This window comes from Gorilla gorilla, chromosome 20 (genome assembly GCF_029281585.2).
Source record: "Gorilla gorilla gorilla isolate KB3781 chromosome 20, NHGRI_mGorGor1-v2.1_pri, whole genome shotgun sequence".
NCBI classification, from domain to species: Eukaryota; Metazoa; Chordata; class Mammalia; order Primates; family Hominidae; genus Gorilla; species Gorilla gorilla.
This window is the reverse complement of record NC_073244.2, coordinates 19200932-19218882: the sequence shown is the minus strand read 5'-3', so window position 1 is coordinate 19218882 and position 17951 is coordinate 19200932. Positions and strand designations below refer to the sequence as shown.

The 17951-nt window shown below is 52.6% G+C and overlaps 1 pseudogene; it reads left to right on the top strand.

The window, feature by feature from the left end:
* Window positions 1-14693: 14693 nt before the first annotated feature.
* On the top strand, window positions 14694-15321 carry LOC101125448 (large ribosomal subunit protein uL11-like; annotated as a pseudogene).
* The last annotated feature ends 2630 nt before the right edge of the window (window positions 15322-17951 follow it).

Genomic DNA, 17951 nt, shown 5'->3' with positions numbered 1-17951 from the left:
AAGCCCACCCACCAGGAAATGGGAGGCTGGCACCCCTCACTCCAGGTAGAGGGACGGTGCAACGGGCCATGCTATGGTCTCACCAATCCCTTCCCAAGATTCTGGAACCCGCAGATCACCTCCACCATAAGGACTCGATCCAGGCCCAAGATGAGAAAACACATGCTCCTGGCCAGGCGCAGTGGCTCATGCCTGTAATCCCAGCACTTTTGGAGGCCGAGGCGGGCAGATCTAGAGGTCAAGAGATCAAGACCATCCTGGCTAACATGGTGAAACCCCGTCTCTACTAAAAATACAAAAAAATTAGTCAGGTGTGGTGGCGGGCACCTGTAGTCCCAGCTACTTGGGAGGCTGAGGCAGGAGAATGGCATGAACCCAGGAGGCAGAGCTTGCAGTGAGCCGAGATGGCGCCACTGTACTCCAGCCTGGGTGACAGAGCAAGACTCCGTCTCAAAAAAAAAAAAAAAAGAAAGAAAGAAAAAAAAAAAAGAACACATACGCTCCAGCTAGGCACGGTGGCTCATACCTGTAATCCAGCACTTTGGGAGGCCGAGACGGGTGGATCACCTGAGGTCAGGTCAGGAGTTGGAGCCGCCAGCCTGGCCAACATGGTGAAATCCCATCTCTACTCAAAATACAAAAATTAGCCACGCATGGTGGCGGGTGCCTGTAATCCCAGCTACTCGAGAGGCTGAGGCAGGAGAATCGCTTGAACCTAGGAGGCAGAGGTTGTAGTGAGCTGAGATCGTGCCACTGCACTTTAGCCTGGGAGAAAGCAAGACCTCATCTCAGAAAAAAAAAAGAAAAAGAAAACACACGGTCCAAGTTACTCTGCAGGTTGGTATGAGTATGGACAGGTAGAACAGGTGAAGCAGGCGGCAAGGCTGCGCCCCACCCCACCCCAACATTTGGCAACATCTGAGACATCTTTCATTGGCACAGGGTTGAGGCCAGGGCTACTACTCAACATCAAAGATGCACAGGGTAGCTCCCTGCACAAAGAGTGATCTGGCCCCACATGGAGAAACCACAGGCCGGGCGCAGTGGCTCATGCCTGTCATCCCAACACTTTGGGAGGCTGAGGCAGGAGGATTGCTTGAGGCCAGCCTGGGCAACACAGAGAGATCCCCATCTCTGGAAAAAAAAAAAATTTTTTTTTTCTTTTTTGAGATGGAGTTTCACTCTATTACCTAGGCTGGTGTGCAGTGGAGCAATCTTGGCTCACTGCAGTCTCTGCCTCCCAGGTTCAAGCGATTCTCCCACCTCAGCCTCCCAAGGAGCTGGAATTACAGGCACTCACCATCATGCCTGGCTAATTTATATATATATATAATTTTTTTTTTCTTGAGACAGAGTCTCACTCTGTCGCCCAGGCTAAAGTGCAGTGGAGTGATCTCAGCTCACTGCAACCTCCATCTCCCGGGTTCAAGCAATTCTCTGCCTCAGCCTCCCAAGCAGCTGGGACTACAGGTGCCTGTCACCACGCCCGGCTAATTTTTGCATTTTTAGTAGAGACAGGGGTTTCATCAGGTTGGCCAGGCTAGTCTCGAGCTCCTGACCTCGTTATCCACCTGCCTCAACCTCCCAAAGTGCTGGGATTACAAACGTGCGCCACTGCGCCTGGCTTAATTTTTATATTTTTGTAGAGATAAGGGTTTCACCATGTTGGCCAGGCTTGACACCCCCCCAGGTTTTTTTTTTTTTTTAAATTAGCCAGGGGTGGTGATACACACCTATAGTCCCAGCTACCTGGGGGGCTGAGGCAAAAGGATCACTTGAGACCAGGAGTTCAAGGCTACGGTGAGCTATGATGGCACCACTGCACTCCAGCTTGAGTAACAGAGGGAAACCCTGTCTCAAAAAAAGAAAGAGGCTGGGCGCGATGGCTGACGCTTGTAATCCCAGCACTTTGGGAGGCCAAGGTGGGTGGATCACCTGAGGTCAAGAGTTCGAGACCAGTCTGACCAACATGGTGAAACCCTGTCTCTACTAAAAATACAAAAATTAGCCAGGCGTGGCGGCGGGCACCTGTAATCCCAGCTACCCAGGAGGCTGAGGCAGGAGAAACCCTTGAACCTGGGAGGCGGAGGTTGCAGTGAGCTGAGATCATGTCGAGATCTTTTCAGAGACCCTGTCTCTAAAAAAACAGCCTGGGCGACAGAGCAAGATTCTCTCAAAAAAAGAAAGAAAGAAAGAAAATAAATAGCAGCTATTATTATTGTAGGGGCTCCAGAGATCACGTCCAGTCCCCTTTTAGCTCTTAAGTGAGCCCTTTGCCAGGATCAAGAATCCAAATTGACACCAGACAAATTCATGAGGAGAACATATAAATTTTATTAGTTTTGTGTGTTCATTAGATCTTCACAAGAGAGTGAAATCTGAAGAACTGGCCAAACCAAGATGCTCGTATACATTTTAGATAAAGAGGGATACATTTAGGGTGAGGTGGGTGGATTGCTTGAGGCCTCCAGTTCTAGATCGGCCTTGGCAACATATCGAGATCCCTGTCTCTACAAAAAAAACTTTTTTTTTTTAAATTTTTATTTTTTCCCAGACGGAGTTTCGCTCTTGTCACCCAGGGTGGAGTGCAGTGGCGGGATCTCAGCTCATTGCAACCTCTGCCTCCTGGGTTCAAGCAATTCTCCTGCCTCAGACTCCCGAGTAGCTAGGATTACAGGCATGCAACCACCATACCTGGCTAATTTTTGTAGTTTTAGTAGAGATGGGGGTTTCACCATGTTGGTCAGGCTGGTCTCGAACTCCTGACCTCAGGTGATGCGCCCGCCTCGGCCTCCCAAAGTGCTGGGATTACAGGAGTGAGCCACCATGCCTGGCCTAAGAAAAAAACTTTTTAAATTAGCTGACCATGGTGGCCCACATCTGTAGTCCCTGCTACTCAGGAGGGTGAGGTGGGAAGAATTGCTTGAGCCTAGGAGTTTGAGGCTGCAGTGAGCTATGATCACGCCATGAGCTCCAGCCTGGCTAACAGAATGAGACCCTGTCTCAATAAAAAAACAAAACAAAACAAAACAAAACAAAACAGGAGTTGGAAGACAAAGTTTTGGAGAAGAAGTGAGATTCTCACTGGCCTGGAACACCAAGCAAGAGGGGGCTTGGGGCTGCCTGGGTTCCTGGGAAGAGCTGCCAAGGGACCTGTCCAGTCTGGGGAGTGGCCAGGCCAGCAGGGAAGACAGCAGGAGCATCCCTCCTAGCTGAGGGTTGTCCCCATCTTTTCAAAATTTACAGGTCAGCTGCCAGGGAGGGAGCCACCCAGAGCAGAGGATGGGCTCACTCGGGTTATCTGGGACAATCACAGGTAATCTCAGTCTGTCTGAGGCAGCCTGAGGGTGGGGCAGAGAATTTCCCAGGAGCCCTGTGGGGTGGGGTGTGCCTGGCTGTGTGGGACCCGCTGGGCCTGGACAAGGCAGCTGTGAGAGTTAAGGAGACCGAGCTAGCCCGTCCAGTCTGACCAGAAACCCAGGCTCAAGGTTGGGATATGAGGCCATGGGGGTGGATCCTAGCTCCAGACTCCCAGCCTCAGGGACAGGGCTGGCTTAGTCTTCGTGGAACCACTGGGAGGTTGAGGGATGTGTGTGCCTGCCCCACCCTCCACCCCAGGGATGTCCAGAGAGTCATGAGAAAGAGGGACAATGACCAGGCGTAGTAGCTCATCACAGCACTTTGGGAGGCAGAGGCAGGAGGCTCACTTGAAATCAGGAATTGGAGACCAGCCTCAGCAACATAGCAAGACCCCATATCTGCAAAAAAAATTAAAAAATTAGCCAGGCATGGTGATGTACACCTATAGCCCCAGCTACTTGGGAAGCTGAGGTGGGAGGATCACTTGAACACAGGAGTTCAGGGCTGCAGTGAGCTATGATCATGCCACTGCATTGCAACCTGGGTGACAGAGTGAGACCCTGTCTCTAAAAAAACAAACAAAATAAAAAAGAAAAAGAAGAAAGGCCGGGCTCACGCCTGTAATCGCAGCATTTTCAGAGGCTGAGGCTAATGGATAACTTGAGGCCAGGAGTTTGAGATCAGCCTGGCCAACATGGTGAAACCCTGTCTCTACTAAAAACACAAAAATCAGCCAGGCATGGTGGCACATGCCTGTAGTCCCAGGTACTGGGGAGGCTGAGGCAGGAGAATTGCTTGAACCTGGGAGGTGGAGGTTGCAGTGAACTGAGATGGCACCACTATACGGCAGCCTGGGTGGAAAAAAAAAAAAAAAAAGTCAAGAAAAAGAAAGAGGCACAAGCCTTGGAGAAAGGAGGGGAACCAATGAGGATCCCAGGCATGTGGAGATACAGCAGTGCCCACTCAGTGCTCAGAGAACAAAGGCCCTCCCACGAACACCCCCAATTACAAGTGGCCTCATCATAGCACTGCTGCCCTGCCCCTGCCAGAGCTGCAAAGCAAAGCAGAGAGAGGTTACATTATAGACATGTAACATATGTTCTTATGTACGCCATACACATGCAAAAATAACTGATTTTCTTGAGACTGGGCCTTGCTTTGTTACCCAGGCTGGAGTGCAGCGACATGATCATAGCTCACTGCAGCCTCAAACTCCTGGGCTCAAGCCACCCTCCCGCCTCAGCCTCTAGAGTAGCTGGGACTACAGGTGTGTTCCACCACACCTGGCTAATTTTTTGCAGAGATGGGGGTGTGGTGGTCTTGCCATGTTGCATAGGTTGGTCTCGAACTCCTAGCCTCAAGTGATCCTCCCACTCAGCCACTCAAAGCTTTGGAATTACAGGCATCAGCCACTTTGCCTGGCTTAATTTTTTTTCTTTTTCAGATGGAGTCTCAAAGTCTGGAGCAATGAAACCTCCTCCTCCCGGGTTCCTGATTCTCCTGGGTCAGCCTCCTGAGTAGCTGGGGCTACAGGTGCATGCCACCACCACCAGCTAATTTTTGTTTTTCTAGTAGAGAGAGGGTTTCACCATGTTGTCCAGGCTGGTCTCGAACTCCTGACCTCAAGTGATCTACCTGCCTCGACCTCCCAAAGTGTTGGGATTACAGGCGTGAGCCACTGTACCCTCTGAAACCCATGGTGAAACCCTGTCTCTACTAAAAATACAAAAAGTAGCCAGGTGTGGTGGCACACGCCTGTCGTCCCAGCTACTCGGGAGGCTGAGGCAGGAGAATCATTCGAACCTGGGAGGTGGAGGTTGTAGTGAGCTGAGATCACACCACTGCACTCCAGCCTGGGCAACAGAGTGAGACTCCGTCTCAAAAAAGAAAAAGAAAAAGAAAAAAAACCTCCCAGACTGAAGAGAAGGCTTTGGTAGATCCAGGGGCATGCACCCTCAGCTTCCCCCTCCAAACTGGCTTCATATCCAACCCTCATGGGAGGGAATTTCTGGTCCCAAACAGCATGACAGCACTTTGAAAATTCCAGTATCTGTTTATAAGGTAGTGTCCGCAGGGGTTTGGAAGGTGTCTGGAGAACGCGTGGAAGGCAGCGCGCAGACTTTAGTGGCCTCCCCCAGCCAGCAGCACGAAGGGGTAAAAGGGTCCCAAGAGCCCCACCCCACCGACCGCCACCTCATCCTGAGTCTGAGAGCTGCAGCCCGCACAGACCAGGCAGTGAGTAATTACAGGTTTGCTTCAAGCCTTCCGGGTCGTGAGAAACCAAACAAAGTTTCACTCCGGAAGGGCGCGCCTCGGCAGCAGGGGAGAGAAGGAAGGGGGTTGGGGGTGGGGTGGTCTCAGGTGGAGGTTGGCAGCGAGCTGGCCTGGAGCCCAGGCTCCAGAGCTTACCAAGCCCCAGCTGCTGGGCCCCGGCCCCTCTGGCCTCTGACACGCCCCTGACTAGGCGGCCTCCCGACAGGCCCTCCCTGCCCCCCGGTCTAAAGGCTGAAGCAATGAGCCATTTCCTTTCCCGTGAACTCAGCCAGGGCCCCGCTGATTGCAGACACCACCAGCAAGGATGGGTACCGGGGAATGGCGGGGGCAGAGGGAGGAGATTGCAGCAGCCTCTCCAGTCTAGCAGTTTGATCATGCTCAATAAATAATGTTTACAAAACAAGTAAATAAACAAGTGAGGGTGGGGCGCAGTGGCTCACGCCTGTAATCCCAGCACTTTGGGAGGCTGAGACAGGTGGATCACGAAGTCAGAAGTTCAAGATCAGCCTGGCCAAGATGGTGAAACCACATCTCTACTAAAAATACAAAAATTAGCCGGGCGTGGTGGTGCACGCCTGTAATCCCAGCTCCTTAGGAGGCTGAGGCAGAGAATTGCTTGAACCCGGGAGGCGGAGGTTGCAGTGAGCCGAGATCGCGCCTTGCACTCCAGCCTGGGTGACAGAACGAGACTCCATCTCAAAATAAATAAATTTAAATAAACAAGTGAACAACAGCAAACAAAAAACTTTGTCTTTACCCAGCCCCTGGACTGAGCGTGCACAGATTGACCCCTGGGGAAGTGTTCATCCTGCAGAAAGGGGAGAAGAGAGGAAAATGAAGTGACCTGGCAAATGATTCTAAGAGGGAACCTGGTGAGTGATCAGCCCTGGATATGAGGAAAGAGAAAACAGGTAGCCCAGGAGTGGCAAGGAGACCTGGGGTGCGGCTCTCAGCTCCCAGAAGGAGCTGGTTCCTTATCTGAGAACCAGAGATAGAAGCTGGGTTTAAGCAAAAGTTCACCAACCAGGACAAAGGTCCTCACACTCTCCTCCTCCCCGCCGAAAAGAAAAGAAAAGAAGAAAAATCCGGCCGGGCGTGGTGGCTCACGCCTGTAATCCCAGCACTTTGGGAGGCCGAGGCGGGCAGATCACGAGGTCAGGAGTTCGAGACCAGCCTGACCAACATGGTGAAACCCCGTCTCTACTAAAAAAAAAAAAAAAAAAAAAAAAAAAAAAAAATTAGCTGGGCACGGTGGTGCACGCCTGTAATCCCAGCTACTCAGGAAGCTGAGGCAGGAGAATTGCTCGAACCTGGGAGGCGGAGCTTTCAGTGAGCCAAGATTGGGCCATTGCACTCCCACCTGGGCGACAGAGCAAGACTCCGTCTCAAAAAAAAAAAAAATCCAGGAGAGGAAGAATGTCAATGGACTTTGCTTTACTGGACAGGGTAACCCTGGACACTTTGTTTAACCACTCTGTGCCTCAGTTCCCCTCTGTTCCCTCATCTGTAAAATGGGGCTAATGAAAGTGCCTACCTGGTGAGGCACAGTGGCTCACACCTGTAATCTCAGCACTTTGGGAGGCTGAGGCACGCAGATCACCTGAGGTCAGGAGTTCCAAGACCAGCCTGGCCAACATGGTGAAACCCCATCTCTGCTAAAAATACAAAAATTAGCTGGGCGTGGCGGTGCATGCCTGTAATCCCATCTACTTGGGAAGCTGAGGCAGGAGAATTGCTTGAACCTGGGAGGCAGAGGGTTCAATGAGCTGGTATCGCGTCACTGCACTCCAGCCTGGGCAACAGAACAAGACTCCACTTCAGAAGGAAAAAAAAAAAAAGGCCGGGCGCGGTGGCTCACACCTGTAATCCCAGAACTTTGGGAGGCCAAGGCGGGCGGATCACCTGAGGTTGGGAGTTCGAGACCCACATGGCGAAACCCCCCCCTCTACTAAAAATATAAAATTAGCCGGGCATGGTGCCCATGCCTGTAATCCCAGCTACTCGGGAGGCTGAGGCAGGAGAATCACTTGAACCCAGAGGCGGAGGTTGCGGTGAGCTGAGACCGTGCCATTGCACTCCAGCCTGGGCAACAAGAGTGAAACTCCGTCGCGGGGGGAAAAAAAGGCCTACTTTAGGGCTGGGCTGGGCCCGGTGGCTCATTCCTGTAACCTCAGCACTTTGGAAGGCCGAAGGTGGGAGGATCACTTGAGCCCAGGAGTTAAAGACCATCCTGGGCAACATAGCAAGACCCCTAAAAAAAAAAGAGTGAAGTGCCTACTTTTTATCCTGACCCAGGCTTGTGGTGAGGATTAAACAAATGCATGGAAGTGACCAAGTACAGCATACCTTCAGGGCCTGGGGCTGCCATAAGCATCAGTAAGTCTCTCTCTTGACTATGGGAGAGGTTATCTTATCTGTAAAAAACCGGAAGCCTCCAGGGCAGAAGCAAAGTCTCTGGGGCCTTTGGAGGCTCTCGGAATCTTCCGAGGGCATTTCTCAGACTCTGTGTGTAAACAGAGGGGACTTGGCTTGAAGCCTTAATTAACACAGCAGTTAATTCCCCCAACATGACTTCTCAGGGCTCCCAGGAGAAACAAACAGTTTCCAAGGCTCCCAGCCCTCTCCTGCCCCTTAGGGAGCTCCTAGACTGCCGTGTCCTCTTGGTAGGCCCTTGGGAGAACTTCTACAAGCCAAGGGAAACTGAGACCCAGGCTGCCAAGGGAACTGACTCAGGGATCGTGGCCCCTAGGTAAGCCCAGCAAGGCAGCTAGAACAGTGGTTTGCAGACATGGCTGTTCCTTGGATTTACCTAGGATGCCTGGGTTCCCTGACCCCATCCCTGTCCATGCCCTGGAGATCCTGGTGTAACCTATCTGGGGAAAAGCCTTGAACGTCTCTGAGCTCAGTGCACAGGCTTCTCCCAGGCTAGCCCTGCCCAGTCCCTGACTGCACAGCCCTCAGCAATAGAGGAGAAAGCCCTGTAACTCCATCAAGTGAGAAAAGGTGTGATTCACCTCACCCCTCCTAATCACACTCACAAAAGCCTCAATTAACACAACAGTTAATTCCCGCAACAAGATTTCACCTCGGGCTGCCTCTGCCCCTTCCCACAAGGCGGGACCTGGGAGGTGCTCCCTGCAGCTGCACCCCGAGGAAAGGGTTAACAGGAAATGCCTGGCGTCCTGCAGCCACAGAAGCCCCATTGTTCTCCAGCCTGTCCCCTCCCCCTCGTCCAGGAAGACCCTCTGGGGAGCCCCTTCCAAGGGGCCGTGGAGTCTCTCCAGGCTGAAGGCCAGCCCGTCGGGAGAGTGTGCACAGGAAAAGGAAACCGGCTGGGTGCGGGCTGGGGAGGCACAGCTGTCACTGACGCATCTTGGGCGGGGGGCAATTTCCGAGGAGGGGCGCTCCACCTTGCCCGCCTGGTGTATGTGGGAGGGGGTCAGCCCTCCCTGCAGTCCCCATCTGGAAGCTAAAAGCCTTTGATTTGGGGTTCTTAGGTAAAACTGGATCCTCTGCCTCCCTCCAGCCATGCCCCCGCTCCACCCCAAGCATCCCTGGGTCCGAAAGTTTAACATCCCACCCCTCCTCCATCTGATTTCAGATCACTCCTCCAGGTCCTAACTGTCAGCTTTTTCTGATTAACTGTGCTGGGTGGGGTGGCCTGGATTGGGGGTGGGGAGGTTGCAGGAAGGAGGAGAACTGTTGGCAATTCCCTGGGAGCCCGAGGGGGCGGGCTGGCTGAGGGTGAGCAGCTGGCAACCAGACAGGCCGAGGCCCTGGGTGGACAGGCCGAGGAGGAAATTAATTGGTGCCAGTCGGGTGGCCAGCCGGCTGGGATGACGGCACCCCCGGGGGCCCGGCCAGCCGCCGAGGTGCGGGAGAGCTGGGGGATGGGGGACAGTGAATGCTGGGATTATGTCTTAACTAAGACTCAACAGTGTACTGGGGGAGGGGCCAATTGGGCCAGGAGGCTCGAAGACAGTGCAGGGAAGGGCAGCAGGGCTGGGGCCCCTGAGGGTTTCGTCTGAGAAAGGGATTCACCAAAGGGCCAGGCGGGGAGCACAATATGGGGAGGCCTGAGCTCCTGAGCTCAGCTCACTTGGACATGTTTGGGGAGACACAAGCTCCCCTTAACACAGACGTGGGTGGGATGACCCCCTAGGCTGAGCCTCAGGAAACAGGAAAGGTCCTAGTCAGAGCGCTTCTGGACAGAGGTGGAGGAGGTCTGGGCTTCCCTGGACAAACGTGGGGGCTCTGAACTCCTCTGGACACAGGTAGAGAAGATCTGGGCTCCCCCAAACACAGGTGTGTGGATCTGAGCGCCACTAGACACGGCTGTGAGGGTTGTGGGCTCCCCTAGACACTAAAAAACCGGGGAAGGTGTAGGCTTTCCTGAACACGGCGGGTTTTGAGCTCCCCTGGACAGAGGTGTGAGGTTCGGGGCTCCCTGAATACACGTGGAGGCTTCAGCAACCCCCAACCCAAAGAGAGTAGTGTGAGCCTCAAACTCGCAAGTCTCATTACTCTTTCATTCTCTCGGCCCTTTTTCCCTGATTGGGAGCCGAACCCCCAAGGGCGGTGCAGAAGCCACGACTTCCCATTGCCTCTGACGCCCCCGGGACCTGGGCGCGGCCCCCTCCTCCGCCTTCCCGCTGGGCCGCAAGCTCCGCCCCCGCCTCCCTGGGGCTGGCAGGGCGCGTCCGGAAAGGGGGCGTGGCCCGGGCAACTGACTACGCGGGGATTTCTTGGAAGTCGCGGGTTGCAGCGCGCGGGGACGGAGCCCGGGGAAAAGCCAAAGGCGGGAGTCAATTTGCATGCACCGCCCTTGGGCGTGATAGATACAGGATGGCTCCGCCCTGCATAGTGACGACTTACCCACCTCCAACGCTCGGCCTCCCGCTCACATTTCCTTGGCAAGATCAAATCCCCACCCTGCCTGGCTAGCAACTGGGCCGCGGCGTGGCCTGCGTCGTCCCTGCCCTCGGGCGGGTGGACTTCGCCCAAGGTCCTGGAACCGGGTAAACCGGTCTGGGTGCTGCTTCTGGATTGGTCCCGACCTGTGGCCCGGCCCTTTCCCAGATCTACAGAGGCTGAACTGGGGCGCCCTTCCCTTGGGTCCTGCACGGCAGGGCAGGGCAGAGTGGGGAGGAGGCTTCGGGATAGAGGACCCGACTAGAGCTGTCCTTTACTTGCTGTCTTGCAGAGCGAAACTCTGTGGGCCTGTTTCCTCATATATACACAGTGGACGTTAAGAGGACAGATCTCAAACGAAGGTTGCAAAGGCATCATTCATTCACAAAAACCGCTTAACCGTCTGCTAGACTTGGAGGCAGTAGGCTACAAGAGGAAACTAACTCAGAAACAACGGTTTAATTCTACAAAGGTAAAATTGCACTTGTGATAAGTATTAACAAAAAAAAAAATTTTTTTTTTGAGACTGAGTCTCACTGTCACCCAGGCTGGAGTGCATTGGTGCTATCTCAGCTCACTGCAACCTCAGCCCCCCGGCCCCGGGTTCAAACGATTCTCCCATCTCACCCTTCCGAGCAGCTGGAACTACAGGTGCGCGCCACCACGCCTGGCTAATTTTTGTATTTTTAGTAGAGATGGGGTTTCACTATGTTGGCCAGGCTGGTCTCGAACTCCTGACCTCAAGTGATCCGCCCACCTCAGCCTCCAAAAATGCTGGGATTACAGGCATGAACCACCACTCCCAGCCCCGCAAAAATTTATTTTATTATTATTTTTTGAGATGAATTCTTGCTCTGTCGCCCAGGCTAAAGTGAAGTGGTGTGACCTCGGCTCACTGCAACCTCCGCCTCCCGGGTTCAAGCGATTCTCCTGCCTCAGCCTCCCAAGAGGTGGGATACAGGCTCCTGCCATCACGCCCGGCTAATTTTTGTATTTTTAGTAGAGACGAGGTTTCACCATATTGGCCAGGCTGGTCTCGAGCTCCTGAACTTGTGATCCGCCCACCTTGGCCTCCCAAAGTGCTGGGATTACAGGTGTGAGCCACTGCGCCTGGTCTCTTTATTTTTCTTGAGACGGAGTCTTGCTCTGTCGCCCAGCTGGAGTGCAGTGGTGCCATCTCGGCTCACTGAAACCTTCTCCTCCAGGGTTCCAGCGATTCTCCTGCCTCAGCCTCTGGAGTAGCTGGGACTACAGGCGCGTTACCATGCCTGGCTAATTTTTGTATTTTTAGTAGAGATGGGGTTTCACCTTATTGGCCAAGTTGGTCTTGAACTCCTGACCTCGTGATCCTCCTGCCTCGGTCTCCCAAAGTGTTGGCATTACAGGCGTGAGCCACCATGCCTGGCCAAATGTTTTAAATAAAGTAGCTCTTGATCCGAGTGTCAAATATAGGGGTCTTGCCTCCCATCAGAGACTGGTTAAATAAATAAATAAATAATACCAGCCTGGGCAACATGGAAATTCCATCTCTACAAAAAAAATAAAAAATTAGCCAGGCATCGTGGTGTGTGCCTGGGGTCTCAGCTATGCTGGAAGCTGAGATGGGAGGATCCCTTAAGCACTAGACTTTGAGGCTGCAGTGAGCCTTGGATCACGCCGCTACACTCCAGCCTGGGCGACAAAGCAAGACCCTGTCTCAAAAATAGATTAATTAATTAAAATAAAATAAAATAGGCCAGGTACGGTGGCTCATGCTTGTAATCTCAGCACTTTGGGAGGCTGAGGCGGGCGGATCAGGGGATCGAGACCATCCTGGACAACATGGTGAAACCCCGTTTCTACTAAAAATACAAAAATTAGCTAGGTGTGATGGTGGAAGCCTGTAATCCCAGCTACTCGGGAGGCTGAGGCAGGAGAATCACTTGAACCCGGGAGGTGGAGGTTGCAGTGAGCTGAGATCGCACCACTGCACTCCAGCCTGGGTGACAGAGAGAGACTCCATCTCAAAAAATAAAAATAAAAAATAAAATAAAGCAGTCCTTAGGCCAAAAGAGGGTTAGACAGGGAACACTTCCCTGAGGATTTGCCCCTTGAGCTGAGCTGGCTTCACTAGGTGAGCAAGGAAGCTGAAAGATCTTCAGGAGGTCACGGCATATCCAAAGGCCATGTGGCTGAGAAGGCTGTGGAAGTATGAGGAACAAAAAGCAGGTCCATGTGGCCAGAGGGTGATGCACGATTCATCCAGAGATGGGATGGCCCCAGATCAAGCAGGGCCTTGCAGATCATCATAGGAGTTTGTCCCTCTTCCAGAAGCAGAATTTTCCATATTCTGGGACAGTGTGGCAAAATAATTCAAGGTTATTTATTTATTTATTTATTTGAGACAGTCTCACTCTGTTGCCCAGGCTGGAGTGCCGTGGTGTGATCTTGACTCACTGCATCCTCTGCCTCCCGGGCTCAAGCAATTCTCCTGCCTCAGCCTCCCAAGTCGCTGCGACTACAGGCACTCACCACCATGCCCGGCTAATTTTTGGATTTTTATTAGAGGTGATGTTTCACCATGTTGGCTAGGCTGGTCTCAAACTCCTGACCTCAGGTGATCCGCCCACCTCGGCCTCCCAAAGTGCTGAGATTACAGGCGTGAGCCACTTCGCCCAGCCCAATTCAATGTTATTTAAATAACGTGGACTGGATCTCTCCAAATTTCTCCCTTGTCAACTTGCATCCCCCTTCTCAGCCCAAGCATAGTTTTCTTCCCTTGGAAACAATATGTCGTTAAGGCTGGCTAATCTCTCTTTGAAACTATTAAACCTGTTACTGTTTCGGCAGGATCTTTTGACATTGTTTTATTTTCATTGTAACCTTTTAAAAAACTGTTACTTTCTAAATAGGGAGAGTGATTAATAAGTGGGTTAACGCAAAGAAAACTATTACATGAATACAGTTAGCTGGGCATGGTGTCACACGCCTGCGGTCCCAGCTCCTCCAGAGGCTGAGGTGGGAGGACTGCTTGAGCCTAGGCAGTGGAGGCTGCAGTGAGCTATGATGGCGCTGCTGTTCTCCAGCCTGGGCAACATAGCAAGACCCTGTCTATAAATGATAATAATAATAGTACAGTAGTTATGAAAATATCACAAATATCCTGACCCCTCAACCATCTGAGGTTTGAGAAATTCTAAGAGTCATGTAGAAGCCACTGATTTAATGAGATGATAAACATTAAGCATGTAACACCTGTTTACCCAAAACAACCTCATTCACTCATTCAGGCTCAGGCTGGACATTGGTAGAATTAACAGAATTAACTTCTGAGTTAGGGCACAAATCCTAAGTAAAAAATAAATACGTCCAGGTGCAGTGGCTCACGCCTGTAATCCCAGCACTTTGGGAGGCTGAGGCAGGATCACTTGAGCTCAGGAGTTCCAGACCAGCCTGGGCAACATGGTGAAACCCTGTGTCTGCAAAAAATATAAAAATTAACCAGGCACAGTGGTGTGCACCTGCAATCCCAGCTACTCAGGAGGCTGAGGTGGGAGAATCTCGTGAACCTGTTAGGAAGATATTGCAGTGAGCCAAGATCGTGCCACTGCACTCCAGCCTAGGCAATAGAGCAAGACCCTGTTAGAAAAGAAAGAGCCAGGCGCGGTGGCTCATGCCTGTAATCCCAACACTTTGGGAGGCTGAGGCGGGTGGATCACGAGGTCGAGATGGAGACCATCTTGGCCAACACGGTAAAACCCCATCTCTACTAAAATACAAAAAATTTCGGCCAGGTGCGGTGGCTCATTCCTGTAATCCCACCACTTTGGGAGGCAGAGGTGGGTGGATCACCTGAGGTCAGGAGTTTGAAACTAGCCTGGCCAACATGGTGAAACCTCGTCTTTACTAAAAATACAAAAATTAGCCAGGCATGGTGGCGGGTGCCTGTAATCCCAGCTACTCAGGAAGCTGAGGCAGGAGAATTGCTTGAACCCAGGAGGTGGAGGTTGCAGTGAGCCAAGATTGCACCACTGCACTGCAGCCTGGGTGACAGAGCAAGACTTCATGTCAAAAAGAAAAAAAGAAATTAGCTGGGCTTTCGGCTTTCGGCTTGGAGGAGCCCAAGGTGCAACTTTCTTCAGTCGTCCAGAATCCAGGTTTTTCCGACACCAATCACCTCCACCATGCTGCCAAAGTTCAACCCCAACGAGATCAAATTTGTATACCTGAGGTGCACTCGGGGTGAAGGGGGTGCCACTTCTGCACTAGCCCCCAAGATCGGCCCCCTGGGTCTGTCTCCAAAAAAGCTTGGTAATGACCTTGCCAAGGCAACAGGGTGACTGGAAGGGCCTGAGGATTACAGTGAAACTGACCATTCAGAACAGACAGGCCCAGATTGAGGTGGTGCCTTCTGCCTCTGCCCTGATCATCAAAGCCCTCAAGGAACCACCAAGAGACAGAAAGAAAGAGAAAAACATTAGACACAATGGGAATATCACTTTTGATGAGATCGTCAACATTACTCGACAGATGCAGCACCGATCTTTAGCCAGAGAACTCTCTGGAACCATCAAAGAGATCCTGGGGACTGCCCAGTCTGTAGGCTGTAATGTTGATGGCCGCCACCCTCGTGACATCATAGATGACATCAACAGTGGTGATGGCTGGGCGCGGTGGCTCACGCCTGTAATCCCAGCCCTTTGGGAGGCCAAGGCGGGCAGATCACGAGGTCAGGAGATCGAGACCATCCTTGCTAACAAGGTGAAACCCCGTCTCTACTAAAAATACAATATAAAAAATTAGCCGGGCATGGTGGCAGGCGCCTGTAGTCCCAGCTACTCGGGAGGCTGAGGCAGGAGAATGGCGTGAACCCGGGAGGTGGAACTTGCAGTGAGCCGAGATCGCGCCACTGAACTCCAGCCTGAGCGACAGAGCAAGACTCCGACTCAAAAAAAACCCCCAAAAAACCAAAAAAACCCACAGTGGTGCTGTGAAATGCCCAGCTAGTTAAGAAGCACAAAGAAAAGTATTTCAATAAAGGGTCATTTGACAACCGGTGGAAAAAAAAAAAATTAGCCAGGCGTCGTGGTGTGCGCCTGTAGTCCCAGCTACTTGGGAGGCTGAAGCAGGGGAACTGCTTGAATCCGGGAGGCCGGGGTTGCAGTGAGCCGAGATTGCACCACTGTATTCCAGCCTGGCAACAGAGCGAGACTCTGTCAAAAACAAAAAAGAAAAGAAAAGAGAGAGAGAAGGAAGTAAAGAGAGAGAAGAAGAAAAAAAAAGAAAAATTAGCTGGGTGTGGTGGCGTAGTCCCAGCTACTCCAGAGGCTGAGGTGGGAGGATTGCTTGAGCCCAGGAGCTCAAGGCTGCAGTGAACTGTAATCAAGCCACTGCACTCCAGCCTGGGTGATAGAGAGAGAGAGAGAGAGACTCTAGTCGAAAGAAAGAAAGGAAAGAAAGGAAGAAAGGAAGGGAAGAAGGGAGGGAAAGAAAAGAAAAAAAGAAAAAGGAAGGAAGAAAGAAAAGAAAGAAAAAGAAAGAAAGAAAGAAAAAAGAAATAGCTGTGCATGGTGCCTGAGCCTGTGGTCCAACCTGCTTGGGAGGCTGAGGTGGGAGGATTGCTTGAGTCTGGGAGTTCGAGGCTACATGGCTACATTGAGCCATGATTGCACTGAAAACTCTTGGCCTCAAGTGATCTTCCCACCTCAGCCTCCTAAATTTTTGGGGTTACAGGCATGAACCATGGCACCCAGCACATTTAGCATTTTCTATGTGCCAGCACTCTGCTAGATTTGTTGTAAGGATGACATGTGTAATCTCAATCCTTACAACAAATCTAAAAGGCAGGGACTATTATTGTCCCCAATATACAGTTGGGGAAACAGGCCCAGAGAGGTCAAGTGACTCACTCAAGGATGCATAGCAAGAAAAAGAAAGTAGACCTGGTTGTCTCCCTCCCTCCAGAATATCTTTATCTTCTTCTTCTTCTTCCTTCTCCTTTCTTCTTCTTCTTTTTTTTTTTTTTTTTTTTTTTTTTTGAGACAGAGTCTTCCTCTGTAGCCCAGGCTGGAGTGCAGTGACACCATCTCGGCTCACTGCAACCTCTGCCTCCCGAGTTCAAGCGATTCTCCTGCCTCAGCCTCCAGATAGTTGGGATTACAGGCGCCTGCCACCTTGCCTAGTTAATTTTTGTATTTTTAATAGAGATGGGGTTTCACCATGTTGATCATGCTGGTCTCGAACTCCTGACCTCAGGTGAGCCGCCCACCTCAGCCTTCCAAAGTGCTGGGATTACAGGCATGAGCCACCATGCCCGGCCCGGAATATGTGCTTCTTACCTGACTTCTGCAGCTGGCCTTTGTCACTCAGCATCATGTTTCTGGTACCGAATTATCTGTGTGGCCTGTGTGTGTAGTTCTGTCTGGCTCCGGCCTTTTATCCTCTGGAGAGGACCCATCTGGGAGGATGGGCATGTAGGCTGTGCTGTTTGCAGTTTGTGCCAATTTAGTACAAGCCAGCAGCAAACACCTTTCTGGAGTCTCCTGCAGCAGGCTTGGGGTTCCCTGCTGGAACCTGCTGGTCACACGATGGGCGACCTTTTTAGTTTTCACAGCCATTGTCCAATCAATTAGTCCAGGCCTCACCAATGTTATTTGCTGTGACAAGGTTCAATGCTGCCTTTTCTGATGGGTCCAGTGGGGTCTTGGGGATGGGTGTGTCTTAAGAGGATGTGTCTGTAGTGTATTTGTTCCAGCCCCATCTTCAGTCCCATCACTTTCAGTCCCCAGCCCCACGGTGGCCGGGCACCGGAAACCCCCAAGAGGCCCGGGCGGGGGCGGGGGTCGGCCAAGCCGCTTCCCGCGGAAGGAAGGGCCCGGCGGTTCCTGCGACAGGATGCGCGGCGAGGCCCCCTCCCCAGGGGCCCGGGACTTCCCTGAGCCTTGCCACGCTCGCGGGGGAGGAACTCCGACGCGGGTGCATTGAGCTACCGCCTGCGGTGTGGGGCTCCAGTGCCCCCACGTCCCCTGGGGGAGTTGGGTGGGTCAGGACTCGGAGTAGGTGGCGCCTTTTAAAAGTCCCCCCACGTGTTCCCAGGAAGGAATCAGGCAGCCGTGGGGGCGAGCTTGGCTGGAGAACGGTGAGAAGCTCTCCTTCACAATCCACACAGGAGGGGAAAGGGGGTGTGGGTTGGGCGGGAGGGGAGCCAAAGCTCCCAGATTCCACCAGCAGACGTTCTGAGGCCGGCTTGCCCCTCCTTCTACCCTGTGGCCACGGGGTCAGTTCCCCTGGGGTCATGGGAAGCCTGCGGCGGCAGAGCCAGCCGTCGGGGGGGCGGGGCGAGCGCTTTCCCGGCGCCTCCCGCCGCCACCACTCCCCGCACCTGCGACGCCTTTGTCTTCCCGACAGGCCCCCTCCCTTCGCCCTAG